Consider the following 16,336-nt stretch of genomic DNA (forward strand, 5'->3'; position numbering starts at 1 on the left):
CCGTATCCACAACAACAAACAGCAGAAAGGATTCTCCTAAAACATAACCTATAATTATAAAAACATTATTATGTCCTCAATCCATATATATTATATAATGACTCAAAAAAAACTTTTTAACCTCAGGACACAAAGTTCATTACAAAAATTTATAAGATTAAGTCTCCTAATAAATATATCCAGTCCTGATTGTTAAATAGCATGAATTATAATATAAAGTGCTATAGTGCCATATAGAGAGAAAACGTGTGGATCTCACCTATTTTGCATGCAGACACCGTCAGGGATTCTTCGTCCATATCAGCAGATCTTATTCTGGGTCTAATACTACCCTGTTGTGCCCCTGGTGTTAGCCCCTGCCCTAACAAGGGCAGTACCCAAGTGTAAACTATCTCATAAAAAAATCCCTCCAGACGCGTTTCTTTCTCCTTATGGAGAAATCACCAGAGGAGCAGGTTTGGTATTTTGGGGAAGATACAAATGCTGCGAGAGAAAAGGTGACTCCGTGCTTCTAAAGTGCCAAAGTGAATAAAACGAAAACGTCAATGACCCTCACAGTGGTGCGTGTTCATTCCTAGCGGTGCAGAGTGCGGCCACCACTTTTATTCCAACAAGTATATGGGGAGATAGCCCACACATTCACTTCCTCCGTTTAAATAGGTTTACTTTCCCTCCTTCCGGGGCGTCCTATGTCACTTCCGGGGCGAGGCTTATAGGTTTCCTATATGTATTTGGTTGCTATAGTGAATATTTCAACGGCCTCTCTATTTCAGGCCCAGTCATTTTAACTATGCTATAATAATGCCATTGCTCTCATCACAATCATTGTTTTGTCCTCCTTATGCGAGTCCGCATTCTTTCCAGCTGCATCATTTCCGGCGGCACGGCGGTCCGCGGACTCAAAACTGAATGATTTTCTCATCATAATCCATAAACTCCACAAAAAAGTCTTCATCTTCACAATATTCACTCAATCCTGTTTCCGATTCACTACCTTTTCCACATTCATATCTACTAATGCTTTCCCTTTCTTTCTCCCATTTTTCCTATTAACCACCATTCCTTCCATAAAAACAGTCTGCTTCCAGTTATCTTCTCTCTTGACTTCTTCTTTCCTCTTTCCACAATCCTCCGAGTACACAAACTTTTCATCTTCACTTCTTCCTGCCAGTTTCCCAATAGCAAAATCCCATTTTCCATCATTTTCCCAACAAGAAACTCCTCGCCTTTTTCCATCCAAACAAGAAACCTCCGTTTACTTTTCCAAACTCCAATTTTATTCAAATAGTTCTTCTGAAAGTTCACCATACTGTTCATGCTTTTAAATACTGAAGAACTTCTTTTTCCTCCATGAAGGGATCGTCCATAGAGACAATTAGACTCCTCAATTTCTCAACTATTGAACTATGAACACCAAAAACTCTCTTTACATTCCCACAGCTTTCATGCCACGATCAAAGAAAAAGCAAACACTTTTCCTCAGACTTTAGAGTTACATCAAAGAAATTCCAACTTCGATTTTCCTGCATGAAGGAAAGTCTCCCAACAGATGCTTCATCCAGCAGTCTTCATCCAGCAGATGCTTCATCCAGCAGTCTTCATCCAGCAGATGCTTCATCCAACAGTCTTCATCCAGCAGATGCTTCATCCAGCAGTCTTCATCCAGCAGTCTTCATCCAGCAGTCTTCATCCAGCAGATGCTTCATCCAGCAGTATTCATCCAGCAGATGCTTCATCCAGCAGTCTTCATCCAGCAGATGCTTCATCCAACAGTCTTCATCCAGCAGATGCTTCATCCAACAGTCTTCATCCAGCAGATGCTTCATCCAGCAGTCTTCATCCAGCAGTCTTCATCCAGCAGATGCTTCATCCAGCAGTATTCATCCAGCAGATGCTTCATCCAGCAGTCTTCATCCAGCAGTCTTCATCCAACAGATGCTTCATCCAGCAGTATTCATCCAGCAGATGCTTCATCCAACAGTCTTCATCCAGCAGATGCTTCATCCAACAGTCTTCATCCAGCAGATGCTTCATCCAGCAGTCTTCATCCAGCAGATGCTTCATCCAGCAGTGTTCATCCAGCAGTCTTCATCCAACAGTCTTCACCCAGCAGATGCTTCATCCAGCAGTCTTCATCCAGCAGATGCTTCATCCAGCAGTGTTCATCCAGCAGTCTTCATCCAACAGTCTTCACCCAGCAGTCTTCATCCAGCAGATGCTTCATCCAACAGTCTTCATCCAACAGTCTTCATCCAACAGTCTTCATCCAGCAGATGCTTCATCCAGCAGATGCTTCTGTAGCACCCCGAGGACTCGGCTGCTACAGGGGTATTGCACCTCGAACCAGAGGTGTGGTATTCCACTCCCGGGTAAGGATGTAGTGTGGAACGGGGCTCAGTTAGCTGCATACACTACACTCACCCCATTTCTGGGGGACAGATCAACGGTACTCCCACCAGATAGATGTGCAGTTACGACAGCGTCTGTCCCTGGCTGGAGTGGGGAGGGGGGAGGAATATCCCAGTGGTGTAGGAGCAGACAGGGGAGGGACTCTGGGCATAGGTAGGAGCCCATTGGGTGCTGGTCACCTGGGCTCGGGTGTCAGAAGGGAGTATATAAGGTGGGCACCATGATAGAACAGAGGAGAGAAGAGGTGCAGAGGAGTGCAGTCTGAGAGAGTTCAGCCAGAGAGGACTGACAGGGAGCTGTGGCTCAGTCCGGGCCCAGCTCCAGAGCCAGGCATGAAGCAGAGAGAGAGAGAAGTAAGAGGAAGAAGAAACAGAAACATCAGGAAAGGCCCAGGGACGCAAGAAAAGAGGGAACCCTAAGATCCCACGGAATAACGGGTGAAGGGTTGGCAGAACAGGGTACCGGATCCCAAACTGGTGGAGGCCAATTATCCTTAGCCAGGAACCGGAGGTCGTGGTCAAGCCTTGGCGCGACCCCTCACCATATCCCCCAGGAAGGCATACCGTATAGGGTCAGGGAAACCGGGAAAGGTTTCGCCACCAGAAGGCCCGAGGGAGCCGGACAAAGGTGGGTCCCTGGTGGTGACGGCCAGTAGGAAGGAAGAGAGGGGAGCTCTGGACCACGCTCTGGAATTGCCTGGGAGTTGGCCGAGTCCCTGACCTGGTGGACGCAGCACGACTCGGGCGGTCTTGACTGCGCATAAGGGACCTGATAAAGAACTGTGAGTAAAGCATTGAAAACTGCAGCTGCACGTCTCACTGAGTCCTTGTCGCACTAGCACCATCAGTACCGGGACACTTGCACCATCACTACCACCATCATCCACACTAGCTGCCCTGAGGCAATACTCCTCCCGTGGGGAGTTGTCCCATACTGCGCTGCACAAACAACATCAGCCTCAGCGGTCTGCAGTGCAGCGGCGGTCCCCACTGACCGCAATCCACGGGTGGCGTAGTCGAACAGTATAAACATTGCCACTTAGTTTGACACCCTGGGCACGGACCGGGTCACCGCCACGAGGACTACTAACCCCAACAGATCCGGCTCCGGGTATTCCCCGCGTGCGCAACGCTACATACAACATGGCCCAGGGGGCGCGTCAACTTTGGCGTAGTCGGCAGGATCTCGTGCCCGCAACCACCGGGTACTGCGTGCCTGAAGGAAAGTTCACATGTACCTCAAAAAGAAGTCTCCCGCCAATTCCGGAGGATTCCCGCCATCGGACCCCATCTGGGGTCGTTTCCCGCCGTTTGCCCGCCATCTGCAGCCTTTGCCCGCCATCTGCGGAGTTTCCCGCCATCAGGGGACGATTCCCGCCATCTTGGACAGTTTCCCGCCCTGGCAGAGCGGACGCCATTGTGGGCGTGCCAGAGGGTGGCAAGGGGCCACCTCCCATCGTGGGCATGGCCCCAGAGTGGCTCCAAGGGAGGGGACCGCCCCCACCAGCCGAGACTACAATCATGGAGATGTCCATCAAAGTGGGGGGTCTGCCCCTGAAACTGTCTGTCACTAAGTTGCCCCGGGACCACTCCCAATGGGGGCGGATAGGGAACAAAACGGAGAGGATGGGTGCGGGCTGGAGGAGTCTGGACAGATCGCACCCGGGAATGGAGGAAGCGCCCAGCGATGCCGGCACCTCGGTCCGGAGCCTGCTGCAGGCCGCAACGCCAGGCAGCCTAGTGGAGATCCTGGCACAGCTCCCCAGAGATCCGGAGCGTGCACAGGCTGCGCTGGAGGACTTGGACCGGAGGATGGCCCGGGCACAGCAGGATGCGCTGGCCGAGTGGAGAAGGGAGATGGCCCGGCAGGCTGGGATCCGCCAGCAGGAGGCGCCACCCGCAACGAGGAGCATGTCCGCCTCTGAGGATGGTGCAGGAAGGACGAAGGCCGGAGACGACGCCGCGGAGGGAGCTGCAAGGATGGAAGCAGGTAATGGGGACGTCATTACCCCGAGCCCAGTAGCCGCAAGCCTGCCCCAGCTCCCCGTCGCAGAGCCCGAAGTCCTACTCACCGCGCCCGTTGCCGCGCCGCCACTGCTCCCAACTAGGCCTCAAGCGGGAGGAGCCGCGGTCAAGCCCTCTTCCGCGCCATGCCCCTTGACCCTGAGCGCGGCGAAACAGGAAGTGCCACCGGCCTGGTCACAAGGCCTAGTGAACCCGGGCGCCGCTGCCCCTACAGCGCCCTCCTCCTCAACGGTGCCATCCCCAGTACAGAATAGAATTCCCCCGGCCTGGTCGCAAGGCCGAGTACCCCCGGGCGCTGCCGTCCCTACGGCGCCCTCAACCTCCACAGTGCCACCCCTGGGCGCAGATCTTTTTGCACAACATACCAGCCCGGACGGGCTGCCCTTCGTGTGGCCACCGGAATACGTCAACCTCCGACTCCGGAAGGAACGGCCCCTGTGTGAGCCTCTGATCCCGGCTCCGGTGCCCGCCAAAATAGCTCCGATCCCGTTAGAGGACGCCCAATTTGAATGGGATCCGACCGGTGAGAACCTCATGGGGTTCACCCAGGAGACCCGGGCGGATGCAGCCCGGCGTGAGGAGTGCTGCCGTCAACAGCTGGAGGTCTTTGGAAGAGAACGGCGAGAGAGGCGGATCCGTGAGGAACAGCTGCAGGCCCGGAGCGCGGAACAGAAGCGCAGGGCCCGACAAGACCCCCGAACAGCCCACGGTCCCCGCACCGACGGGACCGTAATAAAGTTCCAGCTAGAGCATGGCTGGGGCTTTATCCGAGACCATCGAACACCCGGCGACGTCTTTGTCACCCGCAGGGATGTCGAGAGCCACCTGCCGGAGGGACACCGCGGACGTGATCTCTACCCGGGTGATGTGGTCACCTTTACCCGGCACAAGGGTGCCAAAGGACCATACGCCCTCCACGTTCACAGGCTCACGGAGGAGGAGCTACAGTACCACCAAGAAATAGAGTACACCGAGGGTCCGGACAGACCTGAAGACTACCCGGAAGAACAAAGAGGACACCATTATTAGAGAATGGTAAAGAAGGACTGTACATAGTTACCCGTCGGGGTAGAAGAACCTTTACTAGATTGAAGTGTGGTCCCCGTTGGGACTGGTGTGGAACTGTTAAAGAACTGTTACCTGTGTGCCCCTTATCCCTAACCAGGCTGAAGACTGTGAGCAGCCATTCCTCTATTCCCACTGGCCGAGGACTGAGAGCGGCCATACCCTTGTAAATAGTTGCGCTTCTTAAAGCGCCCCCTATTGGTTTTATACAAGAACTGCTTTTCTATCTTGGAATTATTGACTGTTGCACTTTTACCTGGTCACAAGTTGCACCGTGGCCAGAAGATCAAAAAGATGTTTTGAAAATGTTTATTTGAAAATGTCTGATAATGGAAAGTTTAATGTGCTGCTAAAATAGTAATGCCAAAAGTTTTATATAGTGTTTTACAAAAGAGTTCCGGTGGCATTAGTAGGGTGTTTTATAAAAATGTTTTATACCAGTAACGTTAAGAAGGAAAGAGTACCTCCCATAAAGGGATGAGTGAAAGGTTGATGTCTTATATGCGAGTGCACTTTAAAAATATTTGTATGTTTAAAATGTTTTTATTCTATTCCAGCCCGAGGACGTGCTGTGATTTACCAGGGGGGAATGTAGCACCCCGAGGACTCGGCTGCTACAGGGGTATTGCACCTCGAACCAGAGGTGTGGTATTCCACTCCCGGGTAAGGATGGAGTGTGGAACGGGGCTCAGTTAGCTGCATACACTACACTCACCCCATTTCCGGGGGACAGATCAACGGTACTCCCACCAGATAGATGTGCAGGTACGACAGCGTCTGTCCCTGGCTGGAGTGGGGAGGGGGGAGGAATATCCCAGTGGTGTAGGAGCAGACAGGGGAGGGACTCTGGGCATAGGTAGGAGCCCATTGGGTGCTGGTCACCTGGGCTCGGGTGTCAGAAGGGAGTATATAAGGTGGGCACCATGATAGAACAGAGGAGAGAAGAGGTGCAGAGGAGTGCAGTCTGAGAGAGTTCAGCCAGAGAGGACTGACAGGGAGCTGTGGCTCAGTCCGGGCCCAGCTCCAGAGCCAGGCATGAAGCAGAGAGAGAGAGAAGTAAGAGGAAGAAGAAACAGAAACATCAGGAAAGGCCCAGGGACGCAAGAAAAGAGGGAACCCTAAGATCCCACGGAATAACGGGTGAAGGGTTGGCAGAACAGGGTACCGGATCCCAAACTGGTGGAGGCCAATTATCCTTAGCCAGGAACCGGAGGTCGTGGTCAAGCCTTGGCGCGACCCCTCACCATATCCCCCAGGAAGGCATACCGTATAGGGTCAGGGAAACCGGGAAAGGTTTCGCCACCAGAAGGCCCGAGGGAGCCGGACAAAGGTGGGTCCCTGGTGGGGACGGCCAGTAGGAAGGAAGAGAGGGGAGCTCTGGACCACGCTCTGGAATTGCCTGGGAGTTGGCCGAGTCCCTGACCTGGTGGACGCAGCACGACTCGGGCGGTCTTGACTGCGCATAAGGGACCTGATAAAGAACTGTGAGTAAAGCATTGAAAACTGCAGCTGCACGTCTCACTGAGTCCTTGTCGCACTAGCACCATCAGTACCAGGACACTTGCACCATCACTACCACCATCATCCACACTAGCTGCCCTGAGGCAATACTCCTCCCGTGGGGAGTTGTCCCATACTGCGCTGCACAAACAACATCAGCCTCAGCGGTCTGCAGTGCAGCGGCGGTCCCCACTGACCGCAATCCACGGGTGGCGTAGTTGAACAGTATAAACATTGCCACTTAGTTTGACACCCTGGGCACGGACCGGGTCACCGCCACGAGGACTACTAACCCCAACAGATCCGGCTCCGGGTATTCCCCGCGTGCGCAACGCTACATACAACATGGCCCAGGGGGCGCGTCACTTCATCCAACAGTTTTCACCCAGCAGTCTTCATCCAGCAGATGCTTCATCCAGCAGTCTTCATCCAGCAGATGCTTCATCCAGCAGTCTTCATCCAGCAGTCTTCATCCAACAGATGCTTCTGTTACAACTCTCCTGTTAGTTTTTTTTTAGTTTGCTGGTCACATGACCATTTTTGCCTATTTAATCCGGCTCCGCCCTCCTGGCATTGCTGGGCTTCATTGTATTTACTACTGTTGAGCTAGCTTGGTGCTCTGTTGCCGTTCTCTGTTAGTTTTGCTAGGTCTTCTGACCTCTATGCTTTTTGATGTGTGTTTGTCTTTGACTGCTACTATTTCTGCTAGGAGGTGTCAAACTTATCCCAGTCCCTAGTTCTTGTAGGGATCCCTCCCTCACATCTATAGGTCTTCGTACAGACTAGCCGAGGACTTTAGCGGGTCTGATCGCAGGATCAGGTTCCCCGTTACATCGTAGGGATCTAGTTTAGTTCTATTGTAGGGACAGTTCTCCTGTCTTTCCTTAGTCCCTGTAGCAGATCATAACAGTAAGTCCAGCCCTAAAAGAAAAAAAAAAAAAAATTTCTCTAAGGAAAGACCTCCAGTTTTCCATCATGGTCTCGGTGCAAGATTTGGCTCAACGCTTGCAGGGACTCTCTCTGGAGGTGGCCAAGCTCCAACAACACGTGAGTAGCTGTTCTGGAGAGCATTTTGTTGAACCAAAGGTACGTCTGCCTTCTTTTTTTTGTTGAACAACAAGATTTTTTTTCTTTTAAAAATGCTTGTCTATTATATTTTCGTTTGAGACCCGGATCCTCTGGTGATGAATCACAGCGCATAGGGTTCATAATGTCACTTTTGCGCAAAGATCCTCAGGGATGGGCCTTCTCTCTCCAACCTAGTGATCCGTGCTTTAGATCAGTGGATAGTTTTTTTTCTGCTTTGGGTTTATTGTACGATGATCCTGATCGTGTCTCATCTGCTGAGTCTGAATTAAGACGTTTGAGGCAGGGATCAGGTAATGTGGAAAAATATTGTTCTCACTTCCGTCGGTGGTCTGCCCAGGTGGGGTGGAACGATTCAGCTTTGAAAAGCTTGTTTCTTGCAGGGCTAGGTGAAAGGGTTAAGGATTTACCGATTGCTTATCCCACACCTGGAAACTTGCAGGAGGCAATGCAATTAGCTATATGGGTGGACAGGAGACTGCGTGCAAGGGTTAATGAGAGTAAATCCTCTGCTATGTCAGCTCCGAGTCCTGAGAGGGTCTGTGCTGACAATGGAGAGCCGATGGAGATTGGGGCGATGGCACCCCGCTCTCAGGAAAAAGACCGCAGGCTTTCTGAAGGCTTGTGCTTCTATTGCGGAAATTCTGGTCATTTTATTAAGAGCTGTGTGCTTCGTATGAAGAAAGAAAAAAAAAGGTCAGTCATGCCCGTATTGCCTGTTTAAATTCTAAGGGGGTATTCCTATCTGCCACTACTGCTGCTCAGGATGAATTAATTGAATTTCGGGTATTTGTGGATTGTGGTTCTACTCTGAATGTGATTGATGGGGGATTCTTGGAAAAACTTAGATTAGAAGCTAAACCTTTGTCATCCCCTATTGCTGTGGTTTCTGTCGATGGCTCTCCCTTGAAGAGTGTTACTCACAAGGTCTGTGAATTTCCCCTCACTATTAATGGTATTCATCAAGAGAATTTGGATTTGGTGGTATTGGATAATTTGCCTTCTCCAGTAATATTGGGGTTACCCTGGTTAAAATTGCACAATCCTGTACTGGATTGGTCTACCAATGAAATTAAGTCCTGGAGCCCTAAGTGTTATGACAAGTGTTGTAACGGGCGTATTGCAGCTGTGGATAAAGGGGAATTGCCTGTACCTATTCAGGATTTTTGGAGAGTTTTTTCTGAGGAGGAGTCGCAGGTTTTGCCTCCCCATAGAGACTATGATTGTACCATTGAATTTGTCCCTGGAGCGACTCTTCCTAAGAGTCGTTTATTTAATCTTACTATTCCTGAGAGAAAGGCTTTGGAGGAATACATACAGACAAGCTTGGCCGCCGGTCACATTAGGCCTTCCAAGTCTCCTGTGGCTGTTGGATTTATTTTTGTAAAAAAAAAAGATGGCGGTTTACGTCCTTGTCTGGACTTTCGTGAGATTAATAAAATTACTGTACGCAATCCTTACCCACTGCCATTGATTCCTGATTTATTTAACCAGTTAGTGGGGGCCAAGTGGTTCTCTAAAATTGATCTCCGGGGGGCATACAATTTGTTGCCCATGAAGGAGGGTGATGAATGGAAGACTGCTTTTAACACTCCTGTGGGTCATTTTGAGAATCTGGTGATGCCTTTTGGTCTTACTAATGCTCCAGCATTTTTTCAGAATCTTATTAATGACATAATTAGACCTTTGATCGGTAAAAATGTGGTTGTGTATTTGGATGACATTCTGATTTATTCGCCTGATCTGGAGTCTCATTGGCGGAGCGTACGTGAGGTTTTACAGTTATTAATGGACAATTCGCTTTTTGCTAAGCTGGAGAAATGTGAGTTCACTGTACAGAGAATTAGTTTTTTGGGCTACATTATCTCCAGCGATGGCTTTGAGATGGACCCTGTGAAGGTTCAGGCGGTTCAGGAATGGCCTAGGCCTATTGGTTTGAAATCGATACAGAGGTTTTTGGGTTTCGCCAATTATTACAGAAAATTCATAAAAAAAATTTCTATTATTGTCAAACTGCTGACCGATCTCACCAGGAAAGGTGCTGATGCGGTTCAGTGGTCTTCTGAGGCCATTGAAGCTTTTGTGTATCTCAAGGAGAGGTTCACCTCTGCTCCCATCCTTATGCAGCCTGATGTGACTAAGCCGTTTTTGGTTGAGGTTGATGCTTCTTCGGTGGGGGTCGGTGCGGTGTTGTCTCAGGAAAACAAGGATGGAGTACATCCCTGTGCCTTTTTTTGAAAAAAATTTTCTGAGACTGAACTTAATTACGATATTGGTAATCGGGAATTGCTGGCGATTAAACTCGCATTTGAACACTGGCTTCACCTCTTGGAAGGTGCTGAATTTCCCATTCAGGTTTTCACTGATCATAAAAATCTGATCTATCTTGATGCTGCCAAGCGCCTGAATGCCCGTCAGGCTAGATGGGCACTTTTTTTCTCGCGGTTTAATTTTTCCGTTACTTACATCCTGGGTACCAAGAATGTTAAAGCGGATGCTTTGTCTCGCAGCTTTTCTCCCATGGTCGGTGTTGAGGAGGAAGAGGAGACCATTTTACAAGAAGGTGTTGTGATTGCTGCATTGGACTCCGTTTTGGAAGATGAGATTCTTAAAGCTCAGGAGAATGCCCCATCTAACACTCCCCATGGGAGGTTGTTTGTGCCTAGGACCTTTAGGAGAGATTTGTTTGTTGAGTGTCATGAGTCTCGGTTGGCAGGTCATCCAGGAATTTCTGAGACCAAGAGACTTGTGGGTCGCAGTTTTTGGTGGCCTGGATGGCAGAAGGAAGTCATTAAGTGGGTGCGTCAATGTACTATATGTGCTAGATCTAAGTCTTCGCATGCTCCTGCTGCGGGGTTGCTTTGCCCTCTGGAGGTTCCTAGTGCACCTTGGACACATCTGGCTATGGACTTTATTACTGACCTTCCCCCCTCTGAAGGTTTCACGGTCATCTGGGTGGTCGTGGACCGTTTTAGCAAGATGTGTCACTTGGTTCCCTTCATCAAACTGCCTTGCGCTAAGACACTCGCTAAGGCCTTTGTCATGGAAATTGTCAGACTACATGGCGTTCCTACTGACATTGTTTCTGATAGGGGACCTCAGTTCATGGCTCGTTTTTGGCGTGCCTTTTGTGACAGGTTGGGAGTTCATTTGTTGTTTTCATCCGGATATCATCCTGAGTCTAATGGCCAGACAGAAAGGAAGAACCAGGATGTTGAGCAGTTCTTGCGTTGTTTTGTGGCAGACAATCAAGAGGGGTGGTCTGAGTTTCTGCCACTTGCTGAATTTGCTCTTAACAACCATACATCCTCTTCTGCTGGGTGTTCGCCTTTTTTTTGTTGTTCTGGGAGACATCCGTCTTTTGGGTCATTCTCCAAATTGGTTTCGGCTGTGCCTGAGGAGGAGAGTTTTTCCGGTGATTTGGATAGAGTTTGGACGGATGTGCGTGGTAATCTTCAGGAGGCTAACAAAAAATCTAAGAGGTACTTTGATAGGAAACGGCAAGAGGTTTTGTTTGCTGTTGGTGACATGGTTTGGTTGTCCTCTAAGAATCTGCGATTGAGGATTCCTTCTAAAAAATTGGGTCCCAAGTTCGTAGGGCCCTTTAAGATGCTTCAGATAGTTAACCAATCTGCTGTTAGGCTGGAGGTTCCTACGTCCTGGAGGATTAATCCGGTGTTTCATGTTTCTCTGTTGAAAAAAGCTGATGTGTCGGATGGTGACACCTCTGCCACTGTTCCTCCGGTGGTGGAGGACGGGGAATATGAAATTTCCCGCATCCTAAATTCTAGACGGTATAGAGGGAGTTTGCAGTATCTCGTCGCTTGGAAGGGTTTCGGACCTGAGGATAACTCATGGGTGAGGGCGGATGATGTTTCTGCTTCCAGACTTGTCAGAGCGTTTCACAGGAGGTTTCCTGGTAAGCCTGGGCCTAGGGGATCCGAAGGATCCTCTTAGAAGAGGGGGTACTGTTAGAACTCTCCTGTTAGGTTTTTTTTAGTTTGCTGGTCACATGACCATTTTTGCCTATTTAATCCGGCTCCGCCCTCCTGGCATTGCTGGACTTCATTGTATTTACTACTGTTGAGCTAGCTTGGTGCTCTGTTGCCGTTCTCTGTTAGTTTTGCTAGGTCTTCTGACCTCTATGCTTTTTTATGTGTGTTTGTCTTTGACTGCTACTATTTCTGCTAGGAGGTGTCAAACTTATCCCAGTCCCTAGTTCTTGTAGGGATCCCTCCCTCACATCTATAGGTCTTCGTACAGACTAGCCGAGGACTTTAGCGGGTCTGATCGCAGGATCAGGTTCCCCGTTACATCGTAGGGATCTAGTTTAGTTCTATTGTAGGGACAGTTCTCCTGTCTTTCCTTAGTCCCTGTAGCAGATCATAACAGTAAGTCCAGCCCTAAAAGAAAAAAAAAAAAAAATTTCTCTAAGGAAAGACCTCCAGTTTTCCATCATGGTCTCGGTGCAAGATTTGGCTCAACGCTTGCAGGGACTCTCTCTGGAGGTGGCCAAGCTCCAACAACACGTGAGTAGCTGTTCTGGAGAGCATTTTGTTGAACCAAAGGTACGTCTGCCTTCTCTTTTTTTTGTTGAACAACAAGATTTTTTTTCTTTTAAAAATGCTTGTCTATTATATTTTCGTTTGAGACCCGGATCCTCTGGTGATGAATCACAGCGCATAGGGATCATAATGTCACTTTTGCGCAAAGATCCTCAGGGATGGGCCTTCTCTCTCCAACCTAGTGATCCGTGCTTTAGATCAGTGGATAGTTTTTTTTCTGCTTTGGGTTTATTGTACGATGATCCTGATCGTGTCTCATCTGCTGAGTCTGAATTAAGACGTTTGAGGCAGGGATCAGGTAATGTGGAAAAATATTGTTCTCACTTCCGTCGGTGGTCTGCCCAGGTGGGGTGGAACGATTCAGCTTTGAAAAGCTTGTTTCTTGCAGGGCTAGGTGAAAGGGTTAAGGATTTACTGATTGCTTATCCCACACCTGGAAACTTGCAGGAGGCAATGCAATTAGCTATATGGGTGGACAGGAGACTGCGTGCAAGATTTAATGAGAGTAAATCCTCTGCTATGTCAGCTCCGAGTCCTGAGAGGGTCTGTGCTGACAATGGAGAGCCGATGGAGATTGGGGCGATGGCACCCCGCTCTCAGGAAAAAGACCGCAGGCTTTCTGAAGGCTTGTGCTTCTATTGCGGAAATTCTGGTCATTTTATTAAGAGCTGTGTGCTTCGTATGAAGAAAGAAAAAAAAAGGTCAGTCATGCCCGTATTGCCTGTTTAAATTCTAAGGGGGTATTCCTATCTGCCACTACTGCTGCTCAGGATGAATTAATTGAATTTCGGGTATTTGTGGATTGTGGTTCTACTCTGAATGTGATTGATGGGGGATTCTTGGAAAAACTTAGATTAGAAGCTAAACCTTTGTCATCCCCTATTGCTGTGGTTTCTGTCGATGGCTCTCCCTTGAAGAGTGTTACTCACAAGGTCTGTGAATTTCCCCTCACTATTAATGGTATTCATCAAGAGAATTTGGATTTGGTGGTATTGGATAATTTGCCTTCTCCAGTAATATTGGGGTTTGCCCTGGTTAAAATTGCACAATCCTGTACTGGATTGGTCTACCAATGAAATTAAGTCCTGGAGCCCTAAGTGTTATGACAAGTGTTGTAACGGACGTATTGCTGCTGTGGATAAAGGGGAATTGCCTGTACCTATTCAGGATTTTTGGAGAGTTTTTTCTGAGGAGGAGTCGCAGGTTTTGCCTCCCCATAGAGACTATGATTGTACCATTGAATTTGTCCCTGGAGCGACTCTTCCTAAGAGTCGTTTATTTAATCTTACTATTCCTGAGAGAAAGGCTTTGGAGGAATACATACAGACAAGCTTGGCCGCCGGTCACATTAGGCCCTCTAAGTCTCCTGTGGCTGTTGGATTTATTTTTGTAAAAAAAAAAGATGGCGGTTTACGTCCTTGTCTGGACTTTCGTGAGATTAATAAAATTACTGTACGCAATCCTTACCCACTGCCATTGATTCCTGATTTATTTAACCAGTTAGTGGGGGCCAAGTGGTTCTCTAAAATTGATCTCCGGGGGGCATACAATTTGTTGCCCATGAAGGAGGGTGATGAATGGAAGACTGCTTTTAACACTCCTGTGGGTCATTTTGAGAATCTGGTTATGCCTTTTGGTCTTACTAATGCTCCTGCATTTTTTCAGAATCTTATTAATGACATCCTTAGACCTTTGATCGGCAAAAATGTGGTTGTGTATTTGGATGACATTCTGATTTATTCGCCAGATCTGGAGTCTCATTGGCGAATTGTACGTGAGGTTTTACAGTTATTAATGGACAATTCGCTTTTTGTTAAGCTGGAGAAATGTGAGTTCACTGTACAGAGAATTAGTTTTTTGGGCTACATTATCTCCAGCGAGGGCTTTGAGATGGACCCTGTGAAGGTTCAGGCGGTTCAGGAATGGCCTAGGCCTATTGGTTTGAAATCGATACAGAGGTTTTTGGGTTTCGCCAATTATTACAGAAAATTCATAAAAAAAATTTCTATTATTGTCAAACTGCTGACCGATCTTACCAGGAAAGGTGCTAATGCGGTTCAGTGGACTTCTGAGGCCATTGAAGCTTTTGTGTTTTTAAAGGAGAGGTTCACCTCTGCTCCCATCCTTATGCAGCCTGATGTGACTAAGCCGTTTTTGGTTGAGGTTGATGCTTCTTCGGTGGGGGTCGGTGCGGTGTTGTCTCAGGAAAACAAGGATGGAGTACATCCCTGTGCCTTTTTTTCAAAAAAATTTTCTGAGACTGAACTTAATTACGATATTGGTAATCGGGAATTGCTGGCGATTAAACTCGCATTTGAACACTGGCGTCATCTCTTGGAAGGTGCTGAATTTCCCATTCAGGTTTTCACTGATCATAAAAATCTGATCTATCTTGATGCTGCCAAGCGCTTGAATGCCCGTCAGGCTAGGTGGGCACTTTTTTTCTCGCGGTTTAATTTTTCCGTTACTTACATCCTGGGTACCAAGAATGTTAAAGCGGATGCCTTGTCTCGCAGCTTTTCTCCCATGGTCGGTGTTGAGGAGGAAGAGGAGACCATTTTACAAGAAGGTGTTGTGATTGCTGCATTGGACTCCGTTTTGGAAGATGAGATTCTTAAAGCCCAGGAGAATGCCCCATCTAACACTCCCCATGGGAGGTTGTTTGTGCCTGGGACCTTTAGGAGAGATTTGTTTGTTGAGTGTCATGAGTCTCGGTTGGCAGGTCATCCCGGAATTTCTGAGACCAAGAGACTTGTGGGTCGCAGTTTTTGGTGGCCTGGATGGCAGAAGGAAGTCATTAAGTGGGTGCGTCAATGTACTGTGTGTGCTAGATCTAAGTCTTCGCATGCTCCTGCTGCGGGGTTGCTTTGCCCTCTGGAGGTTCCTAGTGCACCTTGGACACATCTGGCTATGGACTTTATTACTGACCTTCCCCCCTCTGAAGGTTTCACGGTTATCTGGGTGGTCGTGGACCGTTTTAGCAAGATGTGTCACTTGGTTCCCTTCATCAAACTGCCTTGCGCTAAGACACTCGCTAAGGCCTTTGTCATGGAAATTGTCAGACTACATGGCGTTCCTACTGACATTGTTTCTGATAGGGGACCTCAGTTCATGGCTCGTTTTTGGCGTGCCTTTTGTGACAGGTTGGGAGTTCATTTGTTGTTTTCATCCGGATATCATCCTGAGTCTAATGGCCAGACAGAAAGGAAGAACCAGGATGTTGAGCAGTTCTTGCGTTGTTTTGTGGCAGACAATCAAGAGGGGTGGTCTGAGTTTCTGCCACTTGCTGAATTTGCTCTTAACAACCATACATCCTCTTCTGCTGGGTGTTCGCCTTTTTTTTGTTGTTCTGGGAGACATCCGTCTTTTGGGTCATTCTCCAAATTGGTTTCGGCTGTGCCTGAGGAGGAGAGTTTTTCCGTTGATTTGGAGAGAGTTTGGACGGATGTGCGTGGTAATCTTCAGGAGGCTAATAAAAAATCTAAGAGGTACTTTGATAGGAAACGGCAAGAGGTTTTGTTTGCTGTTGGTGACATGGTTTGGTTGTCCTCTAAGAATCTGCGATTGAGGATTCCTTCTAAAAAATTGGGTCCCAAGTTCGTAGGGCCCTTTAAGGTGCTTCAGATAGTTAACCAATCTGCTGTTAGGCTGGAGGTTCCTACGTCCTGGAGGATTAATCCGGTGTTT

General features: G+C 48.5%; 1 long non-coding RNA gene across 1 annotated transcript in view; it reads right to left on the minus strand.

The window, feature by feature from the left end:
- Positions 1–16,336, minus strand: part of LOC141157129 (uncharacterized) — a 101,419-nt gene that overhangs the window by 75,151 nt on the left and 9,932 nt on the right. The gene's annotated exons all lie outside the window — the stretch shown is intronic.

Source organism: Phyllobates terribilis, unplaced genomic scaffold (assembly GCF_046119375.1).
Source record: "Phyllobates terribilis strain yellow unplaced genomic scaffold, ASM4611937v1 Scaffold_8__6_contigs__length_399053987, whole genome shotgun sequence".
In the NCBI taxonomy this organism is placed as follows: Eukaryota; Metazoa; Chordata; class Amphibia; order Anura; family Dendrobatidae; genus Phyllobates; species Phyllobates terribilis.